Source organism: Crinia signifera, chromosome 8 (assembly GCF_055691185.1).
Source record: "Crinia signifera chromosome 8, ASM5569118v1, whole genome shotgun sequence".
Lineage (NCBI taxonomy): Eukaryota > Metazoa > Chordata > Amphibia > Anura > Myobatrachidae > Crinia > Crinia signifera.
Genome location: NC_139224.1, coordinates 21,275,692 through 21,297,256, shown reverse-complemented (window position 1 = coordinate 21,297,256; position 21,565 = coordinate 21,275,692). Strand labels below are relative to the sequence as shown.

The 21,565-nt window shown below is 49.6% G+C and overlaps 1 protein-coding gene across 1 annotated transcript in view; it reads left to right on the top strand.

Moving 5' to 3' along the window:
- The window catches only part of PLXNB1 (plexin B1), a 308,999-nt gene that overhangs the window by 59,826 nt on the left and 227,608 nt on the right, over nucleotides 1–21,565 (top strand). The window lies entirely within an intron of this gene.

Here is a 21,565-nt window from a genome sequence, read left to right as displayed (position 1 = left end):
TCTGCCGTTTCAGACACCATTGGAGGCAGATTCCGATAAAACAGATCCAACTTTAAAACAAGTTGGATCTGTTTTGCCGGAAACGCTCGCGGAGTGTAGAATTTGCAGACGTGTTTCGCTGTCACGCCCACTTTCCGAAACTCGACAACCGGAACATTTATTTACGGCTGTTTCATTTCTGTTGAACTGAGCACAAACAGCCCTGTTTCCAACTGTCAGGACATTCCGATTGAATATCGCCCTTTTTCTGGAAGTAGTTCTCTATACCTGCATTATTCATGCACGCCGTCATTTACAATGATGGTGCAATACAAAGCCAGCCAATAGTGCCAGTTTTTTATTTTGAGATGATTTTAAGATGACGCAAAGGCAGTGATCCCCCGCAGAATGGATCTTACCTATGCTGATCAGAGTGTTCATTGGCTGGATTGGAGTTTAGGAATTTTTGTCCCATTATATTATTATTCCGTAATGTTTTGAAGAATATTACAGATGGTTTGCGTTCTCCGACATTGGAGCAGGAATTGTCATTAGTTCCTATCTAATAGGACTTTGGCAAATCCATGTTTAAAGACCGCTAATGTTTTATCCTATGAACGCTGCCTCTGGCAGAGGAAACCTTTCCGAGCACTTAACTTATTTTATATTTTAGTGTCTGCTTCTTAAAATCTATAGTTCACCCTATTTGCTATACAGCGCCAAATAATTGCTTCGAACTCTATTCCCTTTGCAGTTGTTCAGTCATTTTCCTCCATATAAAAGACTACGTTCTGGGGCTGGTGCATGGCATAGGGTCATTAGCTCGACAGTTAAAAGGTCAACCACTATTGGTCGACACATTAACAAATGTTGACATGGTTGAAAGTTCAATACAAGCAAAAGGCTGACATGATTTTTTAAAACTGACTTTTAGTGTGGCAAGTGCAGCGAGGCACCATGGCCAAAGGATGCGGTACACTAATACGGTGTAGACACAAAAATCATGTCAACTTTTTCCCATGTCAACCTTTTGCTTGTGTCAATCTGTTGACCGTGTCAATCTAATGCACGTCAACCTTTTTTGAGATGTTAACTGTCGACCGGGATACTGTTGACCAAACGATCCACACCCTGATGCACAAAGGAACGAATTGTACTGAATCAGGCCCTTTAGCACCATCCCAGGCTTAGTAAATAGACCACCAAGTGTATGGATCGCAGCGGTGCAACTGCATAGGTCTGGATTTCTTAACTGCTATCTAGTCTAGAATAGGATTGGCATTTTAATCACGGATAGAAGCTGCCTTCTGTCTGTTGTGGTGTCCACATTGGTGTTTGCTATTGTATATGTGTAATTAGACTGCTCTTTGTCTTGTGACAACTTATTAATGGTTTTTCTTTTGTCAATGTATTTCCATTTGTATATATTGTCTTTGTGACGCTGCTGATGATTTCCTGCTTGTACACATCACTATAAATAAAGCTTTAAGCTCTACTTTATAGTACGCCGCTGTTGCATAAGATAAGAAGTTCCGTCAGCCGCTGCGATGTCATGGGAGATGGGGCCGCTAATAGAATGTTTTCCCATTTCTCTAACGTGTTTTACTCTAAGCCACTCAGTTGGGCTCTCAGAGCCTCTTTACACCTCCGCCTCACAGCCCTGTGACATTCCTGCACCTAGGGAAACCATTGCAGAAGCCTTCACGCCTGGTTGCTTTCCAGTCTCCAAAACCTTTGACTCCTACACAAGAGAGAGGATTACATCTTAACAGCGGCCTATTCAGCTCTAGAGAATGGGAATTAAAGCCCAATTCTCGCTTCTCAGGACACCTTAAAGTGACAGCGCTCCAGTCTGTAACACTGTGGTGCGGTCCACTTATGTTTGTGCTGTGCACATTTATTTGATTGTGGACAGATTTTAGTTGAACATATATATGTAGAAATCGGGGCAGCACGGATGGTGTAGTGGTTAGCATTACTACCTCACAGCACTGAGGTCACGGGTTCCATTCCCACCATGGCCCTAACTGTGCTGTGAGTTTCTATGTTCTCCCTGTGCTTGCGTGGGTTTCCTCCGGGTACTCCAGTTTCCTCCCACAATCCAAAAATATACTGGTAGGTTAAATGGCTCCCAACAAAATTAACCCTAGAATGTCTGTGTGTGCGTGTACATGTGGTAGGGAATATAGATTGTAAGCTTCACTGGGGCAGGGACTGATGTGAATGTTTAAATATTCTCTGTGCTGCGGAATAATAATCAGTAATAAATACATAACAGAAAGTGAAAGCAATTTTTGCAGGGAAACTGATCTGTTTCAAACTTGTTGGATATGGAGAGAGGGAGCTGTGAAGACAGAGATTGGAGGTAGGATCAGATAGGGACTGGGGTGCAGAGTTTGTGGGCTAAAAACTGTCACAGCTCAAAGTGAAAGTACACTGCAGCAGCTGTCATTTTGATGGGCTTTTTTTTAAACTAATTTTAATATAGCATATTAGTATGTCAGTAAAAATAACCAGCCATTGTTACATTTGTATACAATTGTCAGTCCCCCCCCCCAAAAAAAATCAGGGGGTGCCACCTCTGATATTAGTATGGGTGCTGTCTGGTGGCTCCGTGGCGGCAGAAGACATAGCGTAGTGACAGTGGCTACATAGCGGATTGCTGCCCGGTACAGAAAGATTGATTGGAAAACTGGAACTTAGTGGCTCCACCCCCAGAGCCTCTCACAGAGATCCTGTTCACAGCCGCCGGTGATCTTATGTTTAAACATTAGACAGCTATTCCCTAATGAGACATCTTTACAAGCAGAGAGATGAGATGCATTACCATCCCTGGGCTAAAGTGCCTACAGTCTTAATATTTATGGGTGACTGTGATTCCTGCTAACAGTTTATTTTTTATGTGGAAGGTGCCCTCTGCCGCGGAGGAAAATTACAGTCCTGAGCCTTCTTGTGTATACGCGCTGCAGTGTTGGACTGGGGTTCGTGGCCATCAGACATCCAGCTTACAGATGCCTCAGCGATGGATTTCTGATATTCCCCCAGGTGTTCCTGACAGTCAGTCAGTGACTCAATGTTCAGTCTATCCCTGGGACTAGTAGCGGCTTCACTGTGCTTCCACTAAAAAGCTTCCTCCTCTGTATGCAAGGTGGCAGCCAAATATAATGTAGTAATGTCCTGGAAATGCGGTAAGAGCCTCCTGAAAATGCTGGTTCTTAAAAGTTAAGCCAAGCTTATTAAAGGCTCCCCTTATTATCAATCGGCCACACATATTTGCTTACAAGCGCCTATATCGTATTTTATTGGTGCCTGATACCCCATTCACACCAGCATAATTTCTCGGGTTGGGCCTGGGAACAACTCGCGACTAGCGCAGGTGTGAAATGCCGGGATTTCAACCCTGCTGTGGAGCAGGGTTGTACCCGGGTTTAACCCGGGGAGCTGGCCGGTGTGAATGGGGTAAGGGATACTTACCCGGGTTGCCGGTCCTCGGCGCGCTGTCCGGCCGGGGATCCACACAGGCAGTGGGTGCAAATGATGGGACTGGCGGCGGATGAAGATGACTCGGCAGTGAGGGCATCGGAGAGCTGCGTCATCTTCATTCGCCGGCATTTGCGCCCGCCGCCCGTGTGGATCCCTGGCCTGCATGGAGGACCAGCAACTGGGGGGAGTATTCTACACACCTCCTGCCCGCCTCCACCACCATCCCGCCGACTGCCCGCCTCCTCCCCACCGCCAGCATGCCTCCTTCCCACCTCCTGCTGGCCTCCTTCCCTCCCCCTTCACACACCAGAAAATGCAGGGACTTTTCTGGTGTGAAAGGGGCCAACCCGGGAATGGCCCGGCATGATTCCTGGGCCATATTCCCGGGTGGGTCCCTGCATTTTCTGGTTTGAAAGGGGTATCAATGTGCTTGAGGACCATGTTTGGGAATGCCTGCCCTAGATAGTATTGTACAGGGGCATAACAAAGTACTGCGGGCATCCATCAGAGCACACTCACCAGAGAGACCTGCCTGCATTGTGCGGGTATGTCCCTCACCCACAGCCAAGGCAGTGATGACGTTTGTGCTACAGTCACTGATTGATGCTGTTTCCGATAAATTAGTACAGACACCACACAGACAAAAAAAAAGATGTAAATTAATGTTAATTAACGGCTCTTAAGAGTTGGAAAGTTGGGGATGTTGAAATGGATTTGAAGGACAAATAACCTGTGCCAGCAAGTATTGTCAGTGGCTAAGGCCGGGATTGCCAGGAAGTGAGATGATGGGACAGAGGCTGGTCCTTACTGGCACTGATAGTACTGGCAACAGCTGGCGTTAGAAAGGTTATTCCGATTTATAGTGGCACTGATGATACCTGCACTGGTTTCCAGGAAAACACTTTAATGTAGGACATCTGACGAGAGACCAACCCGTGTCCTGCAATGTGACCCCAAGGTCTTGTTCCCAAGCTACCTTCATTGCGTGTTCAGCAGCCAGGATAGGATACCGCTTAGATAAGGCGCTCCTTCCGTGTTACGTGTTACCGTCATTACTTTTCCCAATCTCAATCATGTGAATTTACTAAGATAGGAGTACTATTGAAGATGGGATGTTGCCATAGCAACCAATCAGATTTTATCTATCACCTTCCAAAAGGTGCTAAATAAAGAAAAAGTAGAATCTGATTGGTTGCTATGGGCAACATCACATCTTCAATAGAACTCCCATCTTAGTAAATTTACCCCAATGTCTTTAAAGTGAATGGTTCTAATGCATTAAGCTGTAAAAAACAAATATTATTAGTGTTCCGCAGGGTGCTGGAGTACAAGGTGCGCTTTGAATGTGGCGGGCGGGCTCGCTGACATCACAAATGTTGGCGGGCTCGCTGACATCACAAATGTTGGCGGGCTTGCCCGACAGCATTACTAATGTGGGTGGGCTCGCCTGCCGACACCACCAATGCAACATGGCCCATTCCATTAGGTACAAAATGCTCTGTTTCTGGACTTCCCTGCCAGTGGCAGTTACAGAGGTGGGGCTGCAGCACAGTCCAATATTCAAAAACGGGAGCCACACCTACTGCCACCCCAAACATCACTGTCCTGGACTCACTGGCAGTTGATGTGACCCCCCTCTTTGAATTTTGGACTGTGCTGGTGTCCAACCTCTGTAACTGCCTCTGGCAGTGAAGTCCAGGAACAGAGCATTTTGTACCTAATGGAATGGGTCATTTTGGAGGGTATGCCAATGTGAGCGGGCCTGTCCGCCGAAGTCTATGCTGGGGGACGTACCAGCCCCTACATGGGTGCTGGGCTTCTCCCTAGAGCATCCGGAAGCCTGCAGCGGGGACGGACGGGCTTGGGTTGTTTGAGCAGGGCGCGGCAAAACTGGCAGGGCACACTTTGCCCTTTAAAAATCGGGCCCTGCTAAAACAGCGGCGCCCTGCTAAAACAGCCTAGCGTGAACACTAATTATTATGATGGCAATACATGTCTTCATGTTGGAAAAATAAAAGTGTCACCCAATCAACGCTGTGTATCCCTGTAAACACTGTGCACAGCTAGGGCGGGATGCTATATAGCAGAAATGCGGTAAAAACCCCGTTTTCGGGGTTTCTACCGCATTTCTATATGCTATATGATATGGCGCCTCCGCAGTGTCAGCGCTGCGGAGGGAATCGCCAGCTAAAGCTGGCGAATCCCTGCAGAAGCCTATGGGCTTCTTACCGCAGCGCTGTTTGAGGGATCCGTCACGGATCCCTCCCAGCGTGCCCTGCGGCCGGCGCCGGGGTCTGCGCATGCGCAGATGGACTCCCGGGTCACAGACCCGGAAGTCCAGCGCCGGCACCGCATCGCAAGGGACAGCTCTTACCGCAAGAGCTGTCCCTTGCATGAATAACGGCATATGTTATAGCATATGCCGTTATTAAAAATGCGGTAGCCAGCGATAATGGGCGCGGATGTTACAACATCCCGCCCAGAGTCTCGGACAGATTTAAAGCGGGATGCTATATAGCAGAAATGCGGTAAAAACCCCGTTTTCGGGGTTTCTACCGCATTTCTATATGCTATATGGCGCCTCCGCAGTGTCAGCGCTGCGGAGGGAATCGCCAGCTAAAGCTGGCGAATCCCTGCAGAAGCCTATGGGCTTCTTACCGCAGCGCTGTTTGAGGGATCCGTCACGGATCCCTCCCAGCGTGCCCTGCGGCCGGCGCCGGGGTCTGCGCATGCGCAGATGGACTCCCGGGTCACAGACCCGGAAGTCCAGCGCCGGCACCGCATCGCAAGGGACAGCTCTTACCGCAAGAGCTGTCCCTTGCATGAATAACGGCATATGTTATAGCATATGCCGTTATTAAAAATGCGATGTCCGGCGATAATGGGCGCGGATGTTACAACATCCCGCCCTTACTAACAAATCATTACTACTATGGATTCATTTCAATCAAAAATGTTACCATGGACTGCAAGCAATGATCATCTCCATCACTAAGGATGATGGCCGATCACTCACACCAGCAGCATTTCCAGCTCAGAGCAACACTTAGTAAATGTGTATGTAAATAAGTGGATTATATTGGACGGATACACTCCGTGCCGGGGGAATTAGTGTTACTTCCTTGGAATTCAAAGGACTTTTGACTGTAATTAAAGAAACATTTGACTGAATAATTGTTCCTCCCTTCCCATAAACAGCATTAATATATAATGAATAGACGGGCAGATAGACAAAGCACCCAGAATTAACCCTATGTGATACTGCTAAGTAGCACGCAGCCACCGAAAGCTCCTGAGGTCTCCAGCCCAGTAATAACGACTTCTAGAATGTGGAGTCATTGCAGGAAATGGGGATAACATGTTGTAAAGCGTTAAATACTTCAGGGAAGCTTAACAAGTTCCCTGCGCACACTTCCAGTTATAGCGTCGCCCTGTGTCACCTGCTGCTGTCTTCATGTTGCAGTGTGTATCAGGAATATGTCACAACAGATGTTCAAAACAAGGTGGACATCCCATTCTGATTTGTGTGTTTGGCCATTTCGACAACCTCTATTGCTATCCGGTGTGTAAAGTCAAGCATACACCCATGACATCTCCTAATAGGATACGGTCATATTGTCGACCCGACTTAGGTCGACAGTCATTAGGTCGACACCGTTGGGTCGACAGGCAACAAGGATGACAAGGTTCTAGGTCGACATGGATGAAGGTCGACATGGTTTTAGGTCGACAAATGCATTATGTCGACATGGGTTAGGTCGACAGGTCGCAAGGTCGACATGGGGTTTTTCAATGTTTTTTTTTTAGCCGACATGTGCCGACAGGCGGTATTTCATGCCCTACCATCCACTAGGGCGTGGTGGGTGCCCGAAGCATTGCGAGCGAGGCGAGTGATGCGCGGGTCTGCAGTTGACTTCCAACTGTGTCCATGTCGACTGTGTCAACATTCGGGTAAAAAAATAGTGAAAAATGCATTTGTTGACCTAAACCCATGTCGACCTTCATCCATGTCGACCTAGAACCCTGTCCACCTAGTTGCCTGTCGATCCAACGGTGTCGACCTAAGTTGGGTCAACAATATGATCCACACCCCTCCTTATCATACTTAAGACCTCAGTGACTATCACTATGTCGTTATCTGCCAACATGGGCACCGTTTGAGTGTACCCATAGCAGCACACTATTAGAATTGAATTCTATGCCCACTTGGATCGTGAAGTCCGTTTAAAAAAAAAAAATCTTGTCGGCCCTTTGTTGACCATTTAATAACTGCGTTCTAGAGCACACTCATAGGTGAGTGATCAGGATTAGATGAAGGCCATCGCATATGCTCAGCGCGGAAAGGAAAAATATATATGTGAAAGTTAAATTCTGTTAATCTATATTATGTTACATGTATGTACTATGGGCCATATTCAATGAGAAAAATTCGCCGTGTTTTATGGCGAGTTTGTGCTATTTTCGCGTTGGAAGGAGCATTTTGCTCTCCAAAAGTGAACCACCCTATTCAATGTGATATTTTCGCCGTCTTTCTAAGTGATTTTCGCCGTGTCTCTCCGTGTAGCAATTCTCCATTTTTTCATGGAGAACTGGAATGTGAACTTTTAAACTAAAAGGTTTTATTTTTTTTGGTGTAAAAAAATCAGGAATTTTTTTCTGTGAAGGGGCATGTTATTTTTATGAATGTGCTTATAGCACATGAATATATATTTAATTTTAAAAAATATATATATTTAAAAAAAAACAGAGCAGCCAGCAGGGGGCCGGAGCTCTCGAGCCGCTCATTAGATATTCATATATTCACTGCACCCGATCATTACATATGCACGATCGGGCGCAGTGAATACTGGGTCCCCCGCTGGCTATAGTCGGGGGCAGCTTGTGCTGCCTGGGTCCCGGGGAGCCCACCTCCCCTCCACATATGTTCTGGGGCAGCCAGGGAGACTTTAATCTCCCTGGCTGCCACCGTCCCCCGGCTCCCTGCCACGGACGCTCGTCCGCTGCAGGGGATAAGACTCGCCGCGAGTGGCGGCGAGTCTTAACCACATTGAATAGTGGGAGCAGGAGTGGCAGCGAGCCCTCCAGAACAGGGCGAGTGCATGGCGAGAGAAAAAATCTCTCGCCATGCACGGCTAATTTTTCTCATATGTATAAAGTGATAAAATAGAGAGTGATAAACAGCCAGCTAATCAGCTCCTACCTGCCATGTCACAGACTGTCAGATAGGAGCTGATTGGTTGGTTATCACTCTCCATTTGAAACAGAACTCCCATCTTAGTAAATTTACCCCTTAATGTTATCAACCCCTTCACACATTTCTCACCGCACCAGTTATTCCGGGATTAAAATGAATGGCCCCGCAGTACTGGCGTTTTCATGGCATGACCTGGCAATAGACAACGTAACAAATGGAAGAGGTATTTCATGTTACTTTGGTAATTGGAATGACATTTATGAGGAATCGCTACACAAATGATTGCTCTGAAGTAACCGTGTGTCCTCGGAACTAGCCGCCACTGCCGGACTTTCCAGACTATTAATAGCCCTATTCATTACTCCCAGAATACTTGATCAGGAGCTGTTGCTATGGACCTGTCTCCGTGTCGATCACACAGACCATTCGTCTAAGTCAGCGTTTTCCCTTTCACCGAGTCTCCGGATAAATCCGCACATAAATTGCTAATATCACTTGGGTATTGGACTCACGTGCTGTTTTCCAGGCTTGAAGTAGAAAGCTGCCAAGTCCCCCTGGTTTAATGTCAATCTTGCTCATTCTCAGCATCGCTGGGTCTTGCGGACGGCAAGAGAAACAATCCCCCCCCCCCCAAGGGCAGCACATCCCAGCCGGAGTTCTGATGTCCCAGTTTTATAAATCTCACAGTTTGGATCCTGGGGAAAAGATTGTAATTGAAAATAATCTTTGTAAATGTACTCATTAATATAAAATAATAAGGAATAGTCAAGGAAATTCCAGGGATTGGCCGGGATTATTTGCTATCGGAGAAATTCGTCATTTACAACGTTATTGTCCCACTGGACAGGATCATAATTCTCTTTTTGGTATATAACAGTAGCAAAAGTGGGCCAGTTGTTGCTGGTGGCAACCACAGTTTGGTAACTACGGGGGTGTGATGCAGGATCAGTGGAGTTCCGGGAATATTACAGGCATAGTGCATCTGGTTAGATGGACCTTAGAAGATGGACTCTAACAAACCATGACAGTTGATTGGTTGGCACTTATTCCATCACCAGCTCCCCCCTTGCACTTTACTCATCACCATCTCCCCTCTTGCACTGGTCCAATCACTATCTCCCCTCTTGCACTGGACCCACCACCATCTCCCCTCCTGCACTGGACCCATCTCCCCTCTTGCACTGGACCCACCACCATCTCCCCTCTTGCACTGGACCCATCACCATCTCCCCTCTTGCACTGGTCCAATCACTATCTCCCCTCTTGCACTGGACCCACCACCATCTCCCCTCCTGCACTGGACCCATCACCATCTCCCCTCTTGCACTGGACCCACCACCATCTCCCCTCCTGCACTGGACCCATCACCATCTCCACTCTTGCACTGGTCCATTCACTATCTCCCCTCTAGCACTGGTCCCATCACCATCTCCCCTCTTGCACTGGACCCATCACCATCTCCCCTCCTGCACTGGACCCATCACCATCTCCCCTCTTGCACTGGACCCATCACCATCTCCCCTCCTGCACTGGACCCATCACCATCTCCCCTCCTTCACTGGACCCATCACCATCTCCCCACTTGCACTGGTCCCATCACCATCTCCACTCTTGCACTGGTCCATTCACTATCTCCCCTCTAGCACTGGTCCATTCACCATCTCCCCTCTTGCACTGGTCCATTCACCATCTCCCCTCTTGCACTGGTCCATTCACCATCTACCCTCTTGCACTGGTCCATTCACCATCTCCACTCTTGCACTGGTCCCATCACCATCTCCCCTCTTGCACTGGTCCATTCACCATCTACCCTCTTGCACTGGTCCATTCACCATCTCCCCTCTTGCACTGGTCCATTCACCATCTCCCCTCTTGCACTAGTCCCTTCACCATCTCCCCTCTTGCACTGGTCCCATCACCATCTACCCTCTTGCACTGGTCCCATCACCATCTCCACTCTTGCACTGGTCCCATCACCATCTACCCTCTTGCACTGGTCCCATCACCATCTCCACTCTTGCACTGGTCCATTCACTATCTCCCCTCTAGCACTGGTCCCATCACCATTTCCACTCTTGCACTGGTCCCATCATCTGGTTCCCATCTCGCACTAATCCCAACTGTAGCTTGCACTGACCCCATGACCTATTCCCTCTCAAGCACAGATCCCATCACCTGGTTCCCATCTTCCACTAATCCCAAAAGTAGCTCCCCTCCTGCACTGACCCCATGACCTAGTTCCCCTCTTGCACTGACCCCATCACCTGGTTCCCATCGTCCACCTTGCACTAATCCAATCCGTAGCTCCCCTCTTGCACTGACCCCATGACCTATTTCCTCTCAAGCACAGATCCCATCACCTGGTTCCCATCTTCCACTAATCCCAAAAGTAGCTCCCCTCCTGCACTGACCCCATGACCTAGTTCCCCTCTTGCACTGACCCCATCACCTGGTTCCCATCGTCCACCTTGCACTAATCCAAACCGTAGCTCCCCTCTTGCACTGACCCCATGACCTATTTCCTCTCAAGCACAGATCCCATCACCTAGTTCCCATCTTCCACTCACCCCACCATCTGGTTCCCATCTTGCACCCGTCCCAACAGTAGCTCCCCTCTTTCACTGGTCCAATCAAGCACCGATTCCATCACCAGCTCCTCTCATTTACTGATCTTGTAAGGAAGGTTGTCCACTCATTGACCTACGGTAACATCAGTACAAACAATTGGTCTACTGTAGTTTAAAATGAACACGGACATGACCTGCAATGCTGCTAATTGTAGTTCAACCTGCCAATAGGAGTTTAAATCTGTATTATAGTTGTTGAGCATTACAAAGATGAATCGGTTGTTACCAAGATGGTGCCACATTGTTCCAATTCTGGCATTTGTGCTGTTCTACAGATATCGTTCTTGAGATCAGATGCTTCCTCCATCTGCAGCAGGCTGACACGGGACAGGCCGGAGCCATGTCCTAGTCCCTCCTGACTCCTGATAAATGTGATTATCTATAAATCATGCACCACATCCATACTAATGTATAAACAGGTTACTGAGTGCTGGGTACAGGGATACGCATCATAATGCACATGTAGAATAGATGTACAAGTTACTGATTAATCAATAGAAGTGGCGTAATGCTGCCTTCACCCCGCGCTCTTACCACTTCATCGTCATCTTCCAAGTCAATTATTTCATCACTGTATTATTGACTGTGTAACACCTGTCCCCTGTTTGTGAATTAATATAACAAATATATGTACACAATGTATTGCAAACAATCACGTGAGATTGTGACAATATATTTATAGAGTTCATTGTGGTGAAAAAAACAAATAAACTCCAAATGTGGCAGTTGTTTCATTTGGCACCAATAGGGAGCTGTGCTTCTGTTTATAACACTTTGGCCACTGTTGGGCGCTGTTCCATTGGAAGCTATAGATGATATATTATTAAAGGTTCTCTGTACTTGCTTAAACAGATACATATGTTTGTACAGGATGGGTGATGTCTATATATATGTATTAATGGATCATCCATACTTACTGGGGAAATAGGTAAAATGCGTGGAAGCTGTGCAAATTGTTTAATGAGTTTTACTGAGCTATTCATTCACTTTTTATTATTTGCGCAGCATTAAAATCTAGAACGCGAAGAGAGGCCATACGGACCCATTCATCTTTTTTTAAATGTGAAAGTGGCATATTACAAGTTCCATAGCCACCACATGCATTAATTACAACAAACATGTGTTCCCCACAGACATCCTCAAGGTTCCTATATACTAGTGCTATTTTGGGCCCTTTTCAACCGATTTGGACGGCCCGTGCGCATCAGAGCCTGTGGCCATACCTCCAACTTTCATTGGTGGACCAGCCGAAATGTTAGCCGAAATATTGGGGCGTGGCCTCGCAGTGAGGGGACGTGGCCTTCAAATGCATCACTAGTGCAAGGCCACACCCCCATTTTGCTGCTGCCCCTCTGCCTGCGGGAAATAGATGCTGTGCGCACAGCCACGGGACACTGCTGGCCCTGGGAACGTCCCCAAAAACCGAGACGTTCCCGCGGTAAATGGGACAGCTCCTACCTGTAATTTTTCAAACCCAGCCGGTAACATGGCAGTTAGGGGCCGAGATTCTGGTTGTTTTATCACTCTCTATTGTATCACTATTTGAAACTTGATACATCTGGCCCTAATAGAGAACAGCAGATACATGTGAAGGAGCCCTCACATACAGAATGCAGATCCATATAAAGGTGCTGAAACGTTGATCTATATCAATAGGATCTTTTGCAATACTTTTGGTACTTTAATATTTTTCTAGTTTCAGCAGTGTATTAATGCACCCTTCAGATTTATTGTGGCTATAATTTCCATTTAACTCTGGCAGCAAAGGAGTAACGTCTCCTTGGGAAAGTATGTTTAAGTGATCAGTTCCTATAGCCATCCCAGATCAAAGTGCGGTTCCGCTGACTTCCTGCATGCAACGTCTGATGAGGAGTGAGGATGAAGTGTGTGGGTACAGATCTGGGCATGGCTGCCGGCTCCATCATAAAAGCTGGCATCTTCTAAAGGCCGTCAAGATAGATTCCAGATGCCGGGGTTTATTCTGAACATACGTTTGCGGCCCGTTTGTATTTTTGAAGTTCTATGCGGTTTCCTGTTTGCTGATTTTCACAAAGATGACATCTGGGCTGAACACATCTGTCAATAAAGTGAAATTATAGCGCTAGCGGGGCTTATTATATGGTAAATGCACGGGTAGATATATGAGCGCTGTTTTATTATGGACTATGGGTATGTCCCAAAAACACATGGATATCCTTAATATTTGGCCTGAAAGGGTGCCTTGACCACTGAGCTTGCAATCCACTGCTGAACATGAGGCTGTTACCTATATTTAGGGGCCTATTTAAGAAGCGCCAAAAAATGTGGCTTAAGTGCTGTGAAAAGGCTCAGTCACCTCTCTCGCGCTCCGAGCAAGTTCTGGGCCTAATTCGTTAACACTCGGAATGTGATGATTTTGGCCCCGTTCCGATGTTTGCGGGTCTGCGCATGCGCAAGTGCGTATTCGTAGTTACACACTCGCGGGGCCGTCCGTTGTGGTGAGGGAGGGCCGGGGGCGCACGAACGATGGACTATGGAAAATCCCAGCGTTTTATATGCGTCAACACGAAACCCATGGGTAGGCGGATGGGCCGTTGCCTGCCGGGGGTGGGCGGCTGACATCACAGTATGTCAACTGCCTTCGCCGTCATCGCCGTAAAAGTCAGTTTCCAGTCACTTCTACTTGCGGAGGCTAATAAAGGCATGTGAGGGGGTGTGTTCTCGTACAAATCCCCTCGCATGATACCGAGGGGATTCCGCGGGGCGGTGTCTCAGGCACTCAGTTGGCTGCGATGAATAAGGCCCTATATTCCAGGTTCTCATTTCTGGCATGCTGTTGCCGTTACCAGCAGCCTACGGAACCCCCACTAAGGAACCGGTGTAAATGAAGCAGCCGGTTGCTCATGTGATTAAGCCTAACGAGCACGCATTGTGTTGGGCTGACATAACAAATGATTTCATCCGCTCTGCGCAGAAATTAAGGCAATCTCTATTTGTCAATTAAGCAGGAGCCACAAAGTGATCATTTGGTATTATGCTGATTTGCATGAAAGTGTGATGTTTACTGCGCTCGCTTAATTACCTAATAAACACATTCCGACAGCGAGTTTCCTGGCCTGCAGGATTTGTGGTAGGTTAACTTATAATTAAACCAAACCTATTTATCCCACCTGATTGTGTCATGGAAATGCATTAAAATCGGAGTTAGATGGGAATCTTTTGTTCGTCTTAAACCATCCCTGCTTCCTCCGTGTTAAATCATTCAGTGATTTAATTTATGAGGATGCAAAAACGGTGTCACTTAGTTCTGCCTGGTATAAAATTCTGCTTCACTTTACGCCTCGTTCACATTAACCCTTTATGACCCACTACATGTTTCTTGTGTATCCCAGTAATGGCATTGATAATGTAGATGTATGAGACCCTAAATCACCCCCAACCCCCCCAAAACCATAAAATATATTGTATGGTCATTGTGTTTTTCTACATGTAGCTTGTTCACCAAAATACTGCAATTTGTTCTAATTCCATATTTTGGTACTCTAGTATCTGCTGGAAAATGTTCACAGAATTTTTTGTCCATTTAAAGGGACATCGGGATTTAAATGGCAACTGTCATCTCAATACAGTCTACGCCTGGGGTAGCCAAGGATTCATTATTAAATCCCGGTGGTCGGGATCCCGGCGTTCAAAATCCTGACGCCGGAATCCCGACCGCCGAAATCCCGACAAGGGGGGGACGTGGATCGCCCCCCCCCCTTGCGGGCTCGTTGCCTCGCTACGCTCGGCACACTAATTTATTCTCCCTCTGAGGGTGTCGTGGACACCCACGGAGGGAGAAAGTGTCGGGATTTCGGCGGTCGGGATTTTGAACGCCGGGATCCTGACCGCCGGGATTTACACTGCATCCCGTAGCCAACTCCAGTCCTCGAGAGCTACCAACAGTGCATGTTTTCCAGATCTCCCCACAGAATCACAAGTGAAGTAATTAGCCCCACCTGTGGATCATTTAAAATGTGTCAGTGAGTAATGAGTGCACCTGTGCAGCAGCTAGGTTGTCTGGAAAATGTGAACTGTTGGTAGCTCTCGAGGACTGGAGTTGGCTACCACTGGTCTACACAATAAGGGGGTTATTCAGACCTGATCGCGAATGATTATCGAATGACTGTGCATGAGTATTTAGTTGTGGTTTTGGTGATGGGGGAAAGAACGGTAGGTCACCAGTACGGGTGCAGTTGGTTAGTTGAGGTTCGCTCACTTTATTGACTGGTAGTTGGCTGGTAGTTGGCTGAACCTCCCCAACAGGTGGGTAGTAAAGGTAGAAGGTGAATGGATACCTTTAGGGGTTTTCTATGTGTGTTTGCAGTTCCGCCAGCAGTGCCCGCTGTTGGTTGCATATGGGCATTGTGGAATGGCTGATTACTGTCCGTCCTTTCTTTGCCACCATACATTCTTAAGTAACAGTCAATAGCAGTAAATAAATAGCGAACCGTTTCTCCGCCAAAATCTACGGTGGGGGATACCAGGGGAATGCTGGAGGCTTGCCCACCCTTCTAGGGAGCCTGATTTTTGGGAGCAAGTATGGATTGGTTGCTATGGGCAACATCACCTTTTTTGTTTTTCTAAGCTTTAGTACATTTCCTCTTTAGTATTTGTACTTTAATACCCATTTCACATCGCAACTCATTACCCGGTACAAGCCGGTTTCTTGCCGGCTCGACCCAGTAATTAGTGCGATGTGAAAAGGGTTACCGGGTCCCACAAACGGGTAGCAACACAGCATTAAGAACCGATAAGAAATCATCGTTCTTACCGGTTCGTTGCTGTGCGGTGTGAACGGTGTGCTGTGCTGGAGGAGGCAGCGCTTGGAGCAGGGCCAGTTCTAAGCACTGCCCTAACCCCCGATGATGCGCCGACTCCCCGCCGCGCCCCCAGATGACGCCAGTGAACCGGCATCCATGCCGGTTCGCTGAGGGGATGTGAACATCCCAAAATGCAGGGTCGCGCCCGGTGCGACCCTGCATTTTGCAATGTGAAAGCAGCGTTAGTAACATGAAATCAGGCCGGAAAAGAAGTGGATCGCTTTCAGCACCCCCTCATTTATGTCGTCTGAACAAGCTGCTTGGCGCAGACTCCAGCTCAATACATCAAACATATCGCGCTAATTAGTGTCCTCTGCCTAATATATTATAAGTGGTGATTTCCTATTAATTCATCCGTGTTTGACTGAACACATTGAAGCTCACATCAAACAAGAAATATGCATCTGCCAGGAGAACAGATAAACAGTTATTTATTTATTTTACAGGCAGAGGCAATCTGCAAATCCAACGTAATGAATAATGAAACGGATGCATAGAGAATATCCTCTGAGGAATGAAAACAGGGGATTAGTTACAAGTTGGGGCATTCCCGGAGGATCCTCCATGGGCTGTGTCTAGCAGAGATAATTCTGATGTCTCCATTAAATGAAGAGAGGTGTATTAGAGAGAGCGAGGGCTGCCTAGGCATGAGGGAATATAAGAGTCGGTGCAGTTTGAGATGGTATGACAAAGATAGAAATCAGAGTGTCACTTACCCATAGAAGTGCAGTGTAGATGGGGTAGCCAATCAGGTGTAGAAGGGGTGGTAGCTTAGGTGGAGGTATATAAGAGGTAGTCAGATGATCCATCTTCCTCTTGAGTCTGGATTTGCTGGGAGGATCACGTTGAACAGCCTGAAAGAGATAAGTGCAGCAGTGGGGGATCCATACATATCACCCTTCCCGGTTCATTGCCCCTCTGCTGCGCCATTATACAACCCCCCCCCCCTCTGCTGCGCCATTATACAACCCCCCCCCCATCCCCCGGCTGCTGCGGAATATGGTGGTGGCGGCAGGCAGGCGGGATCTACAACTAATCCCCCCTTGCCTGCTCAGGGCTCACCCTCCAGGCAGCTTAGCGCCGCTGGCGGCTTTCCTCCGCCGGCGGCATATGCCCAGTCTGTTTCCCGCCGCGCTCACCGCGCTACCTCCCCCCTCAGGTGTCATCCTCCGGGCGGGGGGGCGGGCAGCGCACATGGTGGCGCTGCTGCAGGTCCCCTCTCCCCCGCTGCGCTCACCGCGCTACTTTCCACAACAAGCGTCCTCCTCCGGGCGGGGGACAGGCGGCGCACACGGTTGCGCTGCTGCAGGTCCCCTCTCCCCTGCCCGGCTCTCTGGCAGCATCCCATCCCTCTCCCCAGCCCCGCCGCGACCGCAAGTGCACAGGACTCGGCGGCGGCTGCGGGTCCTCATACTGTACAAAGGCGGGACCTCGCGCTGATCCGGCTCCCATATACGGATCCGATTCAGCGGCTCGCGGGAGCCACATAATGAGCCGGCTCAGCTTAGAGTTCATTCTCCAGGTCTCAGTGCTGCCACCTGTGGCAGCTGAGACGTACTGGATCGAAAAACGAGTACAGTGCTGTGACTAAAGCGATGGAGGGATCAGCTGCGGCTGCCAGGGATGGCCATCGGTGCAGACGCCATCGATGGTTGCCATCGATGGTGATGCTGCACCCAGCCATCGATCAGTGTTTTTACTCGGTCATGTATATCCCCCTTTGTTTTTTAAAGCGAGCTGAGGATCCGTCTAAAAGATCTGTATCTTTTCACCGGGAAATCCGTCTGATCCCGGCTCAGCTTAATATCCGTTTTACCCAGCTCTAATACAGCCCCGGCAAACGCATCCCCATGGCGCCCCCCCCCCACGGTATTCATAAGCCCTTAGGGGGGCGCCACAATCGGGGCCTGGGCTGCACAGCAGGGGGATCTGGGACGCCCCGCTACCAGGGTTCCTGGATCCCAGGCGGCGGCTGTTTCATACCAGCAGAGGGGCGCTGCGCCCCCTGCTGGTGCCTTGCATCATTGCACGTACAGTAGGGGCAGCTGTATTCCCCCGTTGGGGTTTGGTGTACCCGGCCAAGGCAGTGCCAATATTTCTACGGCAGGGGTACCCACCATCAAATTCCACATTCCCCCCATCAGGGCTGGGGGGGCATCTGAGGCACCGCCAGAAGGCGGAGGTCCCTCACATGTAACCTCATCTGGGTTATTACACGGTTTCGGGCCCGGTTCCCACGAGTGTTCCCCCTAGCTTACGGCACCACATGCCTCCGGCATGGCCCTACCCCGTCCGAATGGCCCCGGACTGTCATACCCATGGCAGGTGGCTTTGCCCCCACTTCTTTTCAGGGTGGGGTTGGTTGTGCGTGAGTTAGGAGTGAGTCTCTAACCACTTTGCATGCTTCTTCCAAGGGCTCATCGGTTGCCAGGAGGGCAGCCGCGGAAGTGGATCATCATTCTGGGGAGAACATTACGGCAGGTGCCGCAGGCGCTGAAGTGTGGTCGACAGGCAACAACGGCGATCGCTTCTCCAGGCAGCTGCAGCAGGGGCGTCGCATGAGGCCAGGTCTCTGGAGGCTGTCGACTTTCTGGGTGATGGTGAGCATGATGACTATGATACCTCTGAGTCTTTTTCGGGCCATTCCTATGCCGGCTGCGAGGAGTCAGGAACCATTAGACGCCCCCACAGGTTTGCCAAGCTTAGCGCGCGCAGGTGCACAGCAAGCAGGGGAAGGGGTTAGCGGGCTAGCAAGACTAAATCCTTTGCTGAGTCCCAGCTTTCCTCTGACATGGTCCATCGCAGCGACACTGCAGGGTCCAGGGGTCTCATGGGCACAAAGGGAAAAATAGCCAAGGGGGAGTTCGTGCATGTTTCACGTTGCTAGCAACATGTAACTGATTTCGACAAGGCCAAGACATCGGCCGGTGTCGGTGAAAACTCATATCGGAGTTTTCACCCTAGCTTAAGCAGTTCCTTATATTCCATCTGGCTATTTTAACCCTAGACTCAAGGAGCGCAACAGCGTTAGGCGATGCATTTTCCTTGGGCACGGGTTTTTCTCGCTTACAAGGGTACGGCTCGGAGGGATTAGGACGAGAAATTCCGTCTGACCCACGCCAGCACACGGGTTACACCCGTGGGCCTTAAGCGCGTCAGGATATGATTGCAGGTCATGGGTAAAGGCCATGCTACTTCTGAGTGCCATCCCAAGAGGCCATTTTTTCCCCTGGCAAGCAGGGTACAAAGCCAGCCGCTAAAGGCCAGTGCTTTGCCGTCAAGGATTCCAAGGGGCGATAGAGGCGTCAATGCCGTCTTCGCCGCGTTTCCTGGAATTGGGGGGCCAGTCACCACTGCCGTACCATTAGCCCAACATGTGTTTTTCGCCCTTGGGAGTAGTACCCAAGAAGGCTCTGGGTAAATACCGGTTAATCCAGCACCCGCTTGCCCTCGCTGGGCATCCATTAAAGATGCTATTACTGAGTAGGCGTGCAAGCGCGTTATCAGCTGTTTGATAAAATACCCTGGCAAGTCTATAAGTTGGGCACTGTGCACTCAGGGCCAAGTTGGGCATGGAGTCCGCTTTCTGCCCCCTTCCGTGACACCCTAACTTAGGGGTATCGGTGGCCTACGCCAGGACCTAGGGCCCAACATGCATCACATCTGGCCATGCTTAGAGATTGGCACTGCGGCCGGCGGCTGTAGCCTGCCGGCTGACCGAGCCTGCAGGTTTCAGGTCCTTATACAGGGCTGTCGGGCCAAGAAGAAGGCCAATCTAAGGCAGGTCCAGTCATTACTGGGGGTCCCTTAACTTTGAGTGCTGGGCCGCCCCCCAGGGGCGGTGTTTTGCCACAAGCTGGTAGGGGCTACAGCGGGGACTAAGGCTCCCCTTACATGTAGGCTGTCCCGGGAGATACGCTACGACCTGGTCGGCTGGTCTCCACTTCTGGTGGACTTTAATGAGGAGTTTCTTTAGACCGCAGAGCCTTCGCCTATGGCCAGGCTTCAGTTATTTACGCAGGCCCCGGGGGCCCTCGGGTTCCGGGGCATTTTTTCAGGGCGAATGGCGTGCACCCACATGGCTCAATCATGGATTGGGAGGGGTTTCATGGCTAATTTGGTGCCATTATAGTCTTTCCCATCACTGTAGCGGTGGGTTGGTGGGCTCATACGTTGGCAAGCCAGACGGGAGGTTGTGGTGATGTAACCTAGGAGGGGTACGCACCACTAACAACCAGGGCACCTTTTTTCACCCCTGACACTGCTCACACATTTGGTATTACGCTGCTTGCAGGGCATCATACATTTCATGGCGCAGCACGTTACAGGGGTCGACCATGGCATCGCCGATGCCCTGTCGCGGTTCTACTTTGCGAAGTTTCGCGAGTTGGTACCGATCGCTGCGCCCCTTGGGCTCACTTATTATGGGTGGATTACCTTGCAATCCCTGGCCCCCTCCACCAGTAGGGCATATGCAGCCACGCTGCAGGATGGGGCAGCCTTTTTAGGAGTCCCCGGGGAACAGCGGAAGTCGGTCAATGACCGTTGCTGTTTTCGGGCGTGGGCATTACGGCGCGGGCCTGTCCATCTGCCATGTCTGCGGCATTAGCCGAGATATATTCCGTGCTAAGTTACGCGGAGAACGGAACCCCACCAAAGCCTTTGCACTAACAAGGGCTTTGAGGGCGAGAGTGCAGACCATGACAGCGGATTCCCGCAAGTCCATCGAGCTGTAGACGCGGTGGAAATTGTAGCCTGTGTTCAGAGCGTAGCAGAGAGCACAGAAGAGATGTCACTCTTTCGGATGGCGTTCTCTTCTGCGTTCTTTAGGGACTTTAGGGTCGGCGGGCTGGTTGCGGCCAGCAAGAATGCCACTGATTTAGGTGCGGTTCGAAGACATGGTCTTCCAGGACGGTTCGTCCTTCGTGTGCTCCGCCGGTCTGAGACCGATCAGTTGGGCAGAGGCCGCTGGCATCCCTTAAGTCCCAGCGGGAAAGGGGATCTGCGCCGTGCGGCTGGCCACGGCATATCTGCCTTTGAGGCCTGCCGCTACGGCCCAGTTCCTCGCACATGCTGATACATGGCCGTGACGCACATACTGTGCACTGCTGTGTTTAAGCGCTGTGTGGCTGCGTTGGGTTTGGAGGTCGCCGATTACGGGACGCATTCGTTCCGTATTGGTGCGGCCACCAACGCAGCAGCGGAGGGCCTTCCAGTGAATGCCATTCAGCAACTCGGCCGCTGGAAGTCCTCCGCTTATAAATCTTATATACGTCTAGATAAGGTTTAGCACGCGCCTTCGGCGCTGGATCCAAAAACTATGTTTACAATCGGTTTTGTAACGGCAGCGTTACGGAATCGACGGTGTGAAGGGAATTTTTTAATTTTTCCTCCGATAGTGGGCTGATTACAATTGGCTTCCCCCCCTCAAGTCCACCGGA